Here is a 13,883-nt window from a genome sequence, read left to right as displayed (position 1 = left end):
TCGACTTAATGAAGCTGTGAGCCATTTGTTATCGCTTATTTGGCAGCAGGAAGACGCGGACGATCCTTTGCTTTCTCGAGTAATTGCTCGACCATCGGAACGGGCCAATGCTTCCATCGTTGACTTCGAAATCGAACGAGTTTCGTTTAACGAGCGCCAGAGTCTCTCTTCGAACTCTGAACACGGACGCAAGTTTCGCGCCGCGAGAATAAAACGACTAGTAATAAACTAACGAGTACGATGGTTGGAAATAGCGAGTTGGTCGGTACACGCAAACCAATTACCTGCGAAAACACGAAGCACAATGCCAAAGCCGAGACACATTAAACTAAACGCGTGTTAGATTCAAAGACCGGCGGATGCTGTTCCACCGCGTCCAGTCTCTCTTTATCCGATCAACGACGAATATTATTACGATCGTTTCTAAAACGCGTTACGCTCGCTTCGATCGTTGTTGAACGCTTATTAAGTTTAATTTCCAAATAACATTTTCTCGCCTATGATTAAAATCAAAGACGAACTTTGTCGTCTTAGGGAAAGCAAGCATCCCGAACGAACGACGAGTGGTTTAAAGCCGCGTTTAATTTAATCTCGTATCGAGTATCATGAAAATGCTAGGCTCCGAGCTGAGACTAATTCGGAGTAGACACGCGCACGCATGCCGCATCGGACGTGGAAACACGCAAGCACGCGCTAGCCAATTAAGTGCAATGCCGAAGACGAAAGGGTGAGAAATGACCGTGACACTTGGCAGTCTTAAGTAGCAAGATTTAGGAGCGACAGGTGCACCGATAGCATCCTTGCCTCGCCTTTTTCCACCGCGATGCAGGCCGCTGCCTCTCGTGGTTGGTTTTCCTCGGAGAATACACCGTCCCGAGGGGAAAAAAATAGGAAAACGACCGGGCTTTTGGCGAGCGACGACTCGCGTATTAATAACGAGCGCTTGACGACGCGCCAACCGTGCCGCGTTCTGCTTATTTTGCCGAAACGTTGCTAAATTGCAAAGCGAAATTTGCGCCAAGATACGCGCGCCATGCGAACATTTAGCCGAATGTAAACTAGCCTCATTAAACATCGCTTCGCTTCTCCTGTCTTCTTAAACGAAACTGTACGTAGCGTGGGAAGATACGTTCGTTTAATCTGCCCTGAAATAATTAAACTACGTTTGTTAGGTGGAGATTTATTTACGATGAATCGTATCGCGAAGAAGCGCGACGATATAAATGGCGAGAATCGATCGCGCCGAAGAAATAGCAAAGTTTTATAACGTAACTACGAACGTTTACGATTCGGTTACGATTCGGTTACGATTCGATTACGTGTGTCTTAAATTATCCGAAGAAATAGGAAAGCAACGTTCTGCCGAGTTTCATGAATAAAAGAAAATAATGTCCAGTTTTGCACCATCCTCTCGCCACGCAAGTTACAATAGGAGGACGTTCTGCGAGGGTAATTGAAACGGATCGATTCACCCGAACCGAGAAAGAGAGAGACCCTCGCAGTATCGTACAGTTCACGGTGTATATACAATGAAGTAGACCGGCGTGTTCTGCGAAATGTAACTACCGTGGCGGTAATAAAAATGGCGAGGAAGAAGGAGGCGGTCTGATATGGAAAAAATGACCGCCTACGAGTACGTCTTTAGCGTATTGTTACGGAACGCACCGAAGCGTAGCTCCTTGAGGACTTGGCCACGTTCGTTCTTGTCGAAGAGAGGACATTGTGACCAGTAGCGTTATTTCGTAGCCAATGAGTTCGTCAAGGGGCGAACGATATCGTCGTTCTTGACCTGTAAACGCACGAACGTTGCAAGAATCCCTTCGGATCGAACGAACCCTGTCCCTTTATGTCGCCTTTACGTCGAAAATACAACGGTTCTCGTAGAAAACTCGAGACATGGTATTTAAGTGCAATTTCCGTTTCTAAATGGTCGTGTAATTCTACAAGATAGAGCCGCAACGTGACTTCTACGCGACACAAGTGCGAATAAACGTAAGCTAATTGTTATTTGGCTTTTGTCCGTGCTTTTCTTTTTCTATTTATAGCAATTTAATAGCACGATAACGCGCTGAAAAACACGCCTTTACAACGTTTTCTACAAGCACTCTGCAATTATCGACGAAATATATATTGTATTTATATTTCGTAATTTAATTCGTAATGTAACGCGTTTTGAAAACGATCGTACCCAAGATCGAAAGCGTCGACGAATCGAAATTTTAGGCCACACACGAGCGTTTGTCGGCTGTTGGATAGTTTATGCGAAACGTTTAATTGGTGGCATGCGCGCACGAGAAAAGTGTCTCGGAGATATTATCTACCCCAGACATCGGGCCACGAGTTTGGTAACGAGGCCCGAATCGCGAGGAACGAATTTAATTGGCCGCTGCGTGTTCACCGCTTCGGGTTAAGTTCGTAGCGTGAAACGTTGATGAACGAAGCTTTCCATCGAGGAAGGATCATAAAAATAGGCAGGCTCGAACCGAATGTAGTCAACGTTGTTTTCTTTGAAATTTGAAATTTAAAAGTTCAAAACGAACGGTGATTTTAAAGATAATTATATTTCGTCAAACGTCGAAACCCATTCCAACGCCACCGCTCCGTAGTCGTAGCATCTTCGTATAAAGCGTAGTGGCATTGTCTCAGGGGGAACATCCAGCTCTTTGCGGTTAAGCGGCTCTTTCCTTTTTTCGGGCTTTTTATCAAAGAGTGATCAGCTGTGTCTGTCAGGTGTTTTAGCAAAGAAGCGGATACAAACTCTTCCCTCTTATTTTCTTCGATGAATCCATACCACCACTACTGCTCCTTCGAACCCTTACAATTTCTAACCGTTTTCGATTTGCCTTTCTAACACCGCTGACGGATAATCGATGCAGGGTGATCGGAACACGTGAAATTTCATTTTACGAAACATGGATTTCGTTGCTCTTTAAAAACAAACAGCCGGTATTTCTTTCATCGTGCGGCTGCTACTTTTGATTATAAAAGTATTTTTTATCGTTAATCACGTAACGCTAAAACGGCAGAAAAGACAAAGCTCGGATGCATTCTCGAAACGAATATTCTCTTCTTCGTTTTTGATTTCGACTCTTTTGATTCAATTTTCGCCAGATACTGTTTGCGGTTAACGTTGATAGAACGTTTGGTTGAAAACGCGTCGACCGGCTAGCGAACCACCGTGTGTCGCTCATTTGCAATTGCTTAGCGCTTGTCCGCGACCGTTGTATGGTTTCGCGAAACGTCACACAACGCACGCTGGCAATATCATTCTTCGCTTAGGCATACGTGAATGGCACATTACCGGGCCGCGTGCAAACGGTAGTGACACCTGAGCAGTAATAATCGTATACAAACGGCAGTTCGCTTTATAGTTTGTCGAGCCGTTTCTGTTGCACCGCGAGCTCGACTCAACAGCGTACGGCGGTTTTCGTTCTTTTTCTCGTTGATCCGTGCGCGCGCGTTTATCCGTACGGTAAAAAGATTAACGAGTCGCATCTACGACGTTTGGTCGTATCCGAGTTACGGACGAGAATCGTCCGGAGAACGAAGGAAATTCGCCTAGTCGCCTATCTTTTTCGATACGAAAACGCGCGTTGCTTTTGTCTGTACGTGTCGCGCGATAAAGCGTGGCCTACCTCTCTACCTTTTCGTATTTATATCGAAATAGTCCGTTCGATAAGCTCTGACAATTTTTAAGTCGAGCGATAATGGTAAAAATATTGGTAATAAAAAGAGTGCCACCTTGAAGCAGTAAAGAACGCAACGGATAACGATATGGAACGATTACACGAAGGTTTAAAGACGGAAGCAGAAATTCTTGAAAAATAAAGTCGCGACTTTTTCGCCTATTCGCACTGGTGAGCGACGGTCTGCGAGAGAGCAAAGGAGATTGGTCGCGTTTGTCGGGGCAAAGACATAACGAAAGGTTTTAAACACATTGTTAAAACTCTACTTAGTACCTACAACTTTTACGCATTCAAAGGGAGACACGCCCCCGCTTCCTGGTCCAACTCTCGGGACCGAGCGTAGACCTCTGGGCGCAGCGCAGCGGCCGGAATCGAATTTTATATGGAGATTGCCGCTCTTCCCGAGAACACTAAAGAGTTAAGGGCCTCTTAAAATGGCTGTCGTTTGTTCGTAAGAGAGGCAGCCAACTTCTTCTCGATGGTCCTTTCCGTGGTGCGGGTACCTGGTATTATTATTATTACAAAGACGAGTCCGTGGCATAAATAAATCGTAAATCAAGCGGCGTCATAAACGTCGAAAAGCTTCGAGACAGTTCGGACCGTGCGATCACCGCACAATGCCGCCGCAATTTTGCAATTTGAACGCTTATAACCGCCCCGGCCCTTTCCCCTTTTTCGCGTACGCCCACCGACCTTCCCTCAGTTCGGACATTCACGAATCAAGTGCGAATTTCCACTCTTTCTTTTCCCTCTTTGTCCATCTTTCTTTCGGTTATTTCACGTTGACGAAGGAACACGTGATTCCGGTGTGAAGAATCGATTCCGTGGATTTGGCTCGCGCCGTTTCCAAATCGCGTCCGGCGACATCCGTTCCAACTCATTTTCGCTCTCTTGAACTTCAACCGGACAATTCTCGCCACCGATGATTTATTCCACCGATTCGCTTCTACGTCGAAAGAGATACCGAAGGTCGGATCCGGGATCATGGATCCGCTGTGTCGTTATTTATTAGACTAGCATCGCCGTGTAGGTAACGATCCGGGAGCCACCTTTTTCCAAAGCCCTGGTTCGGCTTCCTTCCCATTGTCTTCTCGAGCTCCGAAACAAAAACCTTTAACCAAGTCGTTCCGTTCGAACGATTCTATCGCGCCGATCGATCCGTTTTTCTCCGCGCGTTAGAATAACTCACAATTAGAACACGCTCGCATCGGCGATTACTCTTGGAACAACCGCAAAATCGAATTAATCTCGCGACGAAAAATCACGCGTACTCGCGAATTATCCTTCGCACTTTCGTCCCAGTTTCGCAAAGTTTCGTTGCAACGTGAATCGCGAGCTCGAAATAACTCTTCGAAACACATCGCAGAAGGGGAACGAACGTGTACGCGAAATCGAAAGACCGTTCATGGCGTGCAGCGCCATTTTTTACAAATTTCCTGCGGCAATGTTATTAAACGATAAACGTTTTCTGGCCGGCGTCTTTCCTGACACATTGGCCGAATGACGCAACGCGATAAAGAGGGACTAATTGCGAACATGGTCGGGTTAGGGTAGGTGAGTCGGGGGTTCGACTTTGAAAATAAGAGCAGATTCGCTCGAGGGTGCAATTAATCACGGCGAAAAGAGAGCTGCCTTCCGGGGTTTTATCAACCAATTACCCGGGACGCGGTATATTTGATGCTCCGAATAAGTAGCCGGCAAACAGCGCCAGGGAATTCATTAGCGGATCGTTGGACCAACATGCTCGACTTTATCGGTTCTTCGGCGTTTCACGGGTCGCGATATCTAAGCGTCGAATTGTCGAATCAATTTGCAGGTGCAAGAAGGACAGTCGTTTTTTGAGTAGAAGCTGGTTAAGTTTCGATATCGGAAAGGTCGAGAAACCTGATGCATTTTCGTCATTCTACTATGTTAGTTTTCTTCTTTTATCTTCGGCCGTGACGCGAGAAGTAGATTTCATAATATTCGTAATTAAGTAAGTAATTCGAACGGAGATTGCAAATATCAAAGATTAAAGTACGTATGTACGTATAATTTATTCTCGGCTCTCGCACTTTGTTTTTTCTCGCTTAAAACGTAGAAGGCTGCGATATTCTCGGAGCGCAATGCATAATTTGAGCGTAATAAAGCAAAGCGTTTAAGGTTGTTTTAACGACAAAGTGAAACGAAAAATGACAGAAACTCGAACGACCTCGTTGCGTCGGTTTTAAAAACGTCCACGCATCTATGCCGCTATCGATCCCGCGCACCCCCGACGAGCGCGAATTTCTTTGGCATCGTTCCACGGCTGTAACATTGCAGGCCGATATCGCAACGCCAACAACACGTTGTAACGTTTAGCTCGGTTACATCGTCCAGAATCGTCGACGTAAAAATTTATTTGCCCGATAGCCGGTGCTTTTAACGAGCCTAGAAGATTGCCGTCCGACATGCAACGGCGACGATGGCGAAGAACACGGCTGCCAGCGCACAAAGCACAAACGACATAATAAGATGTCTATACGCGAGACAGATGGACCCGAAAGTGAGAACGGAACGCGTTGCCGTTTCCCGGACCGAAAATGAACCAAACTCACGTAAACTATGAAACTTTGACAAAAATAGAAAGTCAGAAGAAAGAAGCAATCCAGTCAGTCGGTCAGTCAGCTAGCCAGCCAGCAAGCAAGCAAGCAAGCAAGCAAGAAAGAAAGGAAGAAAGGAGGAAAAAAAAGGAAAGAAATCGCGAGATGGTTCTATGCAAACCACGAGAGTGGCGTGCATGGTGCTCTCAAAAGCGTGATTTCGTGAGAGCAAGCATGCGCGCGGCATTGTGCTGGAGGAGGATTTCGCGAGGAATCGCAAGGGGGATGAAGAAGAAGGTCGAAAAAGAAAGAAGACGTCAAAGAGGATGCGGCGACGACGATATAGAGAATAGCGTATTGCAGTTTAGAGGAGCGCGCGGTGTGCGGCTTAGTAACGCGTAGCGGCGAACGTAGCGTGTGGCGTGCATACCACCGTGGTTGTATGTCTCGTCCGATCTCGTCTCTCTCCCCCGCAGCCTGCCCTCTCGCTCTTGCTCTCGCGGAGGTACCAGCGGCGGCACCCTTTGATCTCCATGGCCACGCCCCCTTTTTTCATTTTTTCACTCCTTAAAAGGCAGATGGACAAAGTGTATTGTAAAGTGGGCAGCGCGCCCGGGAAGACAGTCAGCGAGGAAGAGCGTGCGAGTGAAGCGGACGGAAGGATAGATCTGGTGCGAGGGAGAGGCAGAGTAGAGGGTGATAGAGGAGGCGAGAGAGAGAGAGAGCGAGAGCGGAAAGAGCGAAGAAGAGGCACGGCGATAGGCGAGGCTGCTGGCTCCGTGTCCAGTTACAATTATTAAGGACTCTCTGCTGGCCTGCGCAACGGGAGAGAGAGAGAGAGAGAGGAAGAAGTCAGACCGGGAGAAGGAGGTAAGAATCGGACGAATGCTTCGCTAATTATCCGATCCCCGCGTCTCGGGGCTAATGGGCCAGGCGAGAGGAACGGAGAAGTCTGTGGAAGCCGAGCGAGACACACACCGACCGGCAATATCCAATTGATCATCCGACAAACCTTGCTGATGAACGAGGAACTTCCTATCCCATCACGCGCGCGTCCTCTTCGTAAAACCTGTTACCCCGATAGGTTGCCGATATCGAACGAGCCACTCGCGTCAACTTCGCGTAATTTCCTTGCCGTTTGTCGTTTTATCGTTTTATCTAGTCGCTCTGCGTCGCAACGATTCGACTCGACTCGACTCGACTCGTCTTACCGCAGACGCACGATCGTACGAAACTCTCTTCCTGTCGTTGATCGGTTAAGAGCACCGACCGACGACGATCTTTGACTCGGACGCGCGTAACAGAGGACCCTTTATGGAGCCTGACACGGCTAATCCGTTTCACGGTTCGATCGAGAATCCGAGCTCGAGCTATTCAAATTTTTAACGAATCACCATCCACTCCAAAGTGTTCGAACGGTATCCCGTAGGTGAGAAGCCAAGCGACCGAACACCGCCGAACTAATTCTCCTCGTTTTCTTTCCCCGTTGCTCGTCTCGGCCGGAACTACGTCCTTTTATTTTATCTCGGCGCTCGCCTCGACCACGCAATTGTTGTCTCTATACCGGTTATTGACGTTCGCCTTCGCGGCGAATTACTCTGCCCTCGAAAGTAACGTCTTAATTGAAACGCACGGAGATGCTGAAGTTACTACGCGTAGCGAGGGAAAAAGATTCTTTTCAAGCATTCTTTGCGTCCTGATTCTGACATTTCGCCTACGCACACGGTGATTACCCTGGTATTTGTAAGGAATCGAGAGCTATCGAGAAGCAACCGTGCGTTGGAATGCTAACGAATCGGGCAGCGTTTCCGCGTTTCCTCCACCTGGGTTTAGTTTAGCCGTTCGAGAGTAATCGTTTTATAATAGTTAGGAAATACCAGGTAGCGGAGTAATGGCAGGTTTCGGTCGAGTTTGATAGCTAGTTTATCGCGCAAGTAGTCTTGGTGTATGATTTCGAGGTCTTCCCGGTTGAAACTCGAGCTACATCGACGTATCTATAGCCGTGGAACAACCCCTTAGAGTCGTGCGAACGATTGTTTCGAAGGAGCATGATCTCGTTTATCGTTGGATGAATCGTTGGTGCCGCGAGATTAGCCTTTTTCGCGCAATTCTCATGGAATTACGTTTCGCACACGAGTTTCAATTTGTGAAATAATCAACGGCGAACGCGTTACTTGAACTCGTCGTGTACATAATATCGAGTAGTTACTCGTCATCTCGAGATTGAAAGCGGCCACGAAGGCGCATATGGCGCACATGGCGGAGGCAATTTTCGGTGCGTACCGAATGCAAATGGAGTGTCGACGAGTTCATTATGGGAGGAAGGACGCGTACCCCCGTGGCCGTGGTGGCGGCACGCCGGCACCTTTCGTGTAACGGCAACGGCCTTTCTTTCCTGCGGTCGGAAGCGATATTAAACTCGGCTCGATTTTCCTTGGCAATAGCCGGTGACGTAACGCGTCGTACCGAGTTGCGGAGAGAACGTCGCGTCGCGGTCACCTCGCGACGGGGAGAGGGTTCGTTCGAGCGGCGGGGCACTCTGTCTTCGAGTGATCCGCCATCTTACGAGAAGGCCGAAGGATGTGGTTATTAAAATTGCAGAGGAGGCTTACGTACGAGCCGGACTTGCTCGAGGTAACGAGCGTGCGAGCGGCACGGGACGAACGCGCTCGCCGTTTTCTCGCGAGCGCGTCTCGTTGACACAGAAAAATTTGGCGTGTAGGTGCGTGCGTGTTGTCACGCACACACCATGAGTCACCGACATTTTCCAGGTAACGTTGTTTGCACGCACTTGGATGTTGCGCGCCGGCTATCATTAGCCGGGGCACAAAGTGGTGCGCAAAAGTGTGTAAAAGTCGTGAGACTCTTTTCCACGGGAGGACAGGGTGGATGGTTACGAGCTTCTTTGTGCGTACGTTTTCGTTTCTTTCGTTTATCGCAAACAGAAGGGTTCTGCCTGGTCACGAACGAGCGACGTTTCTGGGACCATTTAGCCGGTTGTGCGTACCGGCAAATAACGTACAAATTGGTACGTATTAAGACATACCCACGACGCCAACAAAAGAATCGTGGGGACGGGTCTTTAGGACATTAGGCGCCATTTTGAAGGCAACGCCGTTGCACCGGCTGGCTAATGGAGGGAAATGCATTAGCTGGTGATTTTCGACGTTCTAGACCTTAATCCTAGGAATTAAAGACCCATCCGTGTCGTTGGAGGTTTCGTTCGTAACTCGCGTCGGAAACAGTCGCGGTTTCTTAATTCACACGCGGCATCCGAGATTTCTACCGCTGTTCCGGACTAAAGAAATCCTTGATATTCTGCATATCGTCTGCTCGATGCGTAATGATTTTTTTTAAAAGCGCAACAGTCGTTCCTTCGAAACGTCAATCGCGGCCGCTCGCTGCTATACGACAGCTTACATATTTAATCGCGCAAGTCGAGCCAGTGCGACAGTATGTCCGACGCGAAGCAAACGTTTGCTGATCGATGATGTCTCCGTTAATTCGAAAAGTTTTGATCGCGCGGAAGACGCAAGTCTAAAATTGTTGGCGTGCACGCGATCGACCAGAACTCGCAGTAGATACGGTCGATTCTGGTCTGGCGCTACTAGACCACAGATGTTGCGAACGTTTAAAGCCATCAACCTGAAATTTGACACCCAAGAATACGACGGACGTTCCAGATTTCTCTTCCGACGTGTCTCGTATTTATTTATTCGCTCGATCGGCGGTTATTCGAATTGGCCTGCCTGCAATTGCGGTTAACGGCAATCGTTGGCCTTTTTGGGGATTTTCTGAAGATGAAACGCAGAAATTTACGTTTTAAATTCCTTTTACGAAGTGGATATGGATTGCGAATGGCCGAGCGATGTCGGAGACGAGAGAGCAGACCAGAACGGAGTAGAGAATTTCGAAGCACCATTGTTTCTTGGTTCGCGTTTGTACCGTGGTCTTAACTGGGGATCATGGAGTTGGTGTCGTTATATGGTTAAAGTTAGCAGAAGGATATACGAGTTGTTGGCAATAAAGATCGTCGTAAATAATCGTAGAAGGTGTTTGCGATTGTGTCTTTAGATATAACGTTTGAAAATTCGTAACAGCGTGCAACGGTTAACGAAAATTGAAGAAACGAACGAGCGATATGAGCGTGTTTCTTCGTTGTAATTGACCTCGGAAGTGGAAGAATTCGTAATTAAACGTTTAACAGGAAATTGCGGAAGAATCGTGCTTCGTTTTAGCTGTTAGATGGAGATTACCGGATGAAACGGAAACGTTGCTCGAAGCGTAATAGCCTTTTCCTCGGACCTCTGTGTCCATCTAATCGCGAATCAGATAGCTGCGCGTAATTTTATCGAATTACGTTCGTAACTGTAATCCTATTTAACTCGCTACACCGGCTATCGTCGGTCGTCGGTCGTCGGTCGTCGGTCCCCAGTGCCCGCCATTGCGAACCGCGACGATTACTAGAAAGCCGCGATCGTTCGACAAACCTACGTGACTGACATTCCGGTGTTAATGATAGCAGACCGATTACCCGCGTGCACGCAAAGTACTCGTAAGCTCGTAAGCAGGCTAGGCGGCTCATTCGTCGACGGTGACGTAGATAAGCAGAAAAGCTTTGCGTCGTTCATAGATTAACGAGACTAACTATACTGAAAGCCGTTGTCTAGATAAACGAGCAAGTAGTACCATTTTCATTTATCATTCTCTGATGAATCGAGCCAGAGGACGAGCAATTTTCATATTCAACCTTTCAACCGATCGTTGTGTAGTCACGCACGCGAACGCGTAACATCGTTACTTAATATCGGCTGGAAGATATTGGAGGAGGCGCGGCAGTTAAGCAAAAGGATGGCCATTGGAACGGTTCCCGTTTATTAAAGTTGTTGGAGCGTTTACGCGACACAATGGGCAACGTGGTAATTGTCGGCCGTGTTGGGCGCCGTCTGTTTGTTTGCACGAAGCTGCGAGACCGTCAGCAAAATGAAACAAAGTGTCGGATCGAACGCAGAACTCGATGTGTGTAACCGGAAGGCAATTACGCCGCAAATGACAACGTTGTGCAGCAGCTTGCGAGATGGCGGACGCGGTGCAACCCCGCAACCTGTCTGTGCCTCCCGCTTATCCTTTCCTACGTCGTTTAATTTCCGCTTTCGTAACGAATTTTACTGGTCGCGAGAAACACTTTAAGATCTCGTCGTTGTTCTTGTTCCTAGCCAAAGCGCAAACCCTCGACGAATCGTCGATGCTTTCGATTCGCCTGTGAATGCGAGACGATGTTCGTTTATTTCTCATCGTTTCTATTCGATCGTAGATCGTAGCTTTTCGAACCGTTTAAGCGTTCCTTGCGGATAAAAAAAGGGTACCGATCGAAACGAGAAACGGAGAGCAACCGGGTTTTATCAAAAGTATTGGAAGAAACTAGTAGGTAGGTAGAGGAGGGTGGCAAATGGGACAGGGCTCGATTTCTTGAATATTTGATGCGTCTAGGACGTCGGCCATGTTGCGTTCCATGCCGTGCAGCATTAAACAACGAGGGTTGTTAGCCTCTTTATCTATAGGCTTGGCTCCGTACACTCGCGTCAGGTACGTACGCGAGAACAAGGCGATACGTTAAGGTGGTACATCGAGTCGCCATTTTGGATCGTTCGTCGTTAATCGACGGCGTGGATCGAACCCTCGCGTTACCATATTCCTAAGTCGTATCTGCGGCATTTTCTTCGTTCTCTTCGTTTTACTGCGCGACGAACGATGGAACAAGAGAAACGCGACAACGAGTCGGAAGGCGGCACATGCGCGGAGAACGGCGATACCGTAACTTACGGGAAGTCGTGAATATCGCAAACGGATAATTTATATTTAGCGACAACGGCACACCGTCAGGTAGAACGGCGATCGCGTAACACAATACGCCGCTCTTGTGTACTTTATCGATGACTCGCGGAGCCTATTTACGAGGATACACCCACGTTACGATGAAATTATGGTTTTCAGCCGCGACCCGATTGCGTTGTAGTAATTCGTAGTTAGTAGGAAATACACGTGCGTCGTAGATATCTGTCCTCAGCCTATTATTCTTCCTGCTTTCTCTTTCGATAGGTGGATTCCGGACACGCCGTCGGCGACCAGTCGCGTTAATCGTACGCGAAAACTCGCTATTTATTAGCGTTCGGCGCTATATTCGGACCGGGAAAGTCATCGCCGAAGCTGAAAATACGGCGCGGTACGATTCTCGCGATGCCGCGTGAAGTTGGTACGACGCGACGCGACGCTCTCGTGACGAGAATCGGTAAAATGCGAGCCGCAAATGGCGTCCGTAGGTGGTGGAAATTGGCCGCGGCTAGATTACCGTTGTTAAGTCGAATCGAAAAAGAGGTTTAAGCCAGACTCGGCTGATTGCCACTGCGACTCATCTGCATCGGCGGAATTTGTTTCTGACACGAACTAGTAACGTTACGATTCTTCTATCTTCTCTCTTCTCTCTTATTCCACGGCTAACTTTTATTCCGTGGAACGTTTATTACCTGGAATCGTATTCCGTTCTCTGGCAATCTTGAGAAAAACTATTCCAAGGAAATGATTGAGTTTTCCTAACGCGATTAAAATCGTAACGTTAAGTTCTCCTGTCCTCACTGTTTCGACGATCAAGTTTCGTTTCAAGTTCGACAAGAACGGTCGTGTTGCCGAAGAATCTTAAGAAACTGTCCGAGGGCAGACGGTCGTTAATTCTACTTTCTCTTCTTTCGTCTACTTTGGCTCACCCTCCTGCGAATACTCGATACGGAAACTCGTAAGAGTTATTACAGAAATCTACGGCGGACTATAAGCAAGGCGACCGCGATAGAAACTCCAAACGATCTTATAGACGGAACGAGAAATACAACGGCGAATCTATGACTCGAGACACGCTCGTGGTTAACCACAATCTCGAGCGTCGAGAATCGATATAATTCTCGTCGTACGAACAAACTAATTCGATTGTACGCGGCAAGTTGGTTTCTGTCTTTCGGCGACAGAAGCTTCGCCGCGTCTCTAGGAAACGCGAACAACGTAATTAAAACCGATCCGAGATGGTCCGTGTCTAGCATGGAAATCGGCATCTACGTCGATCCACACGGAGGCGATCCGAGGTAATCAACGAAATGCCGTAACGTCTCGTACAGCTTTCCTCCCCTTGCGCTCGTGCTGCTTCTCTCTCCATTATCGCGTCCGCGCCACCCCGCATGTAAATTGTCCGCCGTCCGCGTTTCCAGGTATAATATCATTTTAATGACGAAAAAGCCGCGTCGGTGGCAATTAATCCGCGGAAAAAATCGGATACACCGTGTTGCGAGCCGTCGATTATAATACACCTCGATTGCCTCTTGCTCGTTCCTGCATCTCGAATCTCGTGTCATTCGTTTCTCTCTTTCCTTGGTCTCGCGCCGATTGCGCTCGAGTGTATGAGTGGTGGACACGAACGCGCAATCGAGATTAGAAAATGTCATTAGAACGGTCGAGGTTCCCGCTACTGGAAGACGGCACGAAGTTTGTCTCATCCGAGGTAAATTGTTGGAAATGTTCCGTGTACGAGATGCCACCGTAGGATCCTGATGAACGTGCAAGAGCGTCGGTCGGAGATGCAGATAGCAGGCCG

Source organism: Bombus affinis, chromosome 8 (genome assembly GCF_024516045.1).
Source record: "Bombus affinis isolate iyBomAffi1 chromosome 8, iyBomAffi1.2, whole genome shotgun sequence".
Taxonomy (NCBI): domain Eukaryota; kingdom Metazoa; phylum Arthropoda; class Insecta; order Hymenoptera; family Apidae; genus Bombus; species Bombus affinis.
This window is presented reverse-complemented; position numbering follows the sequence as displayed.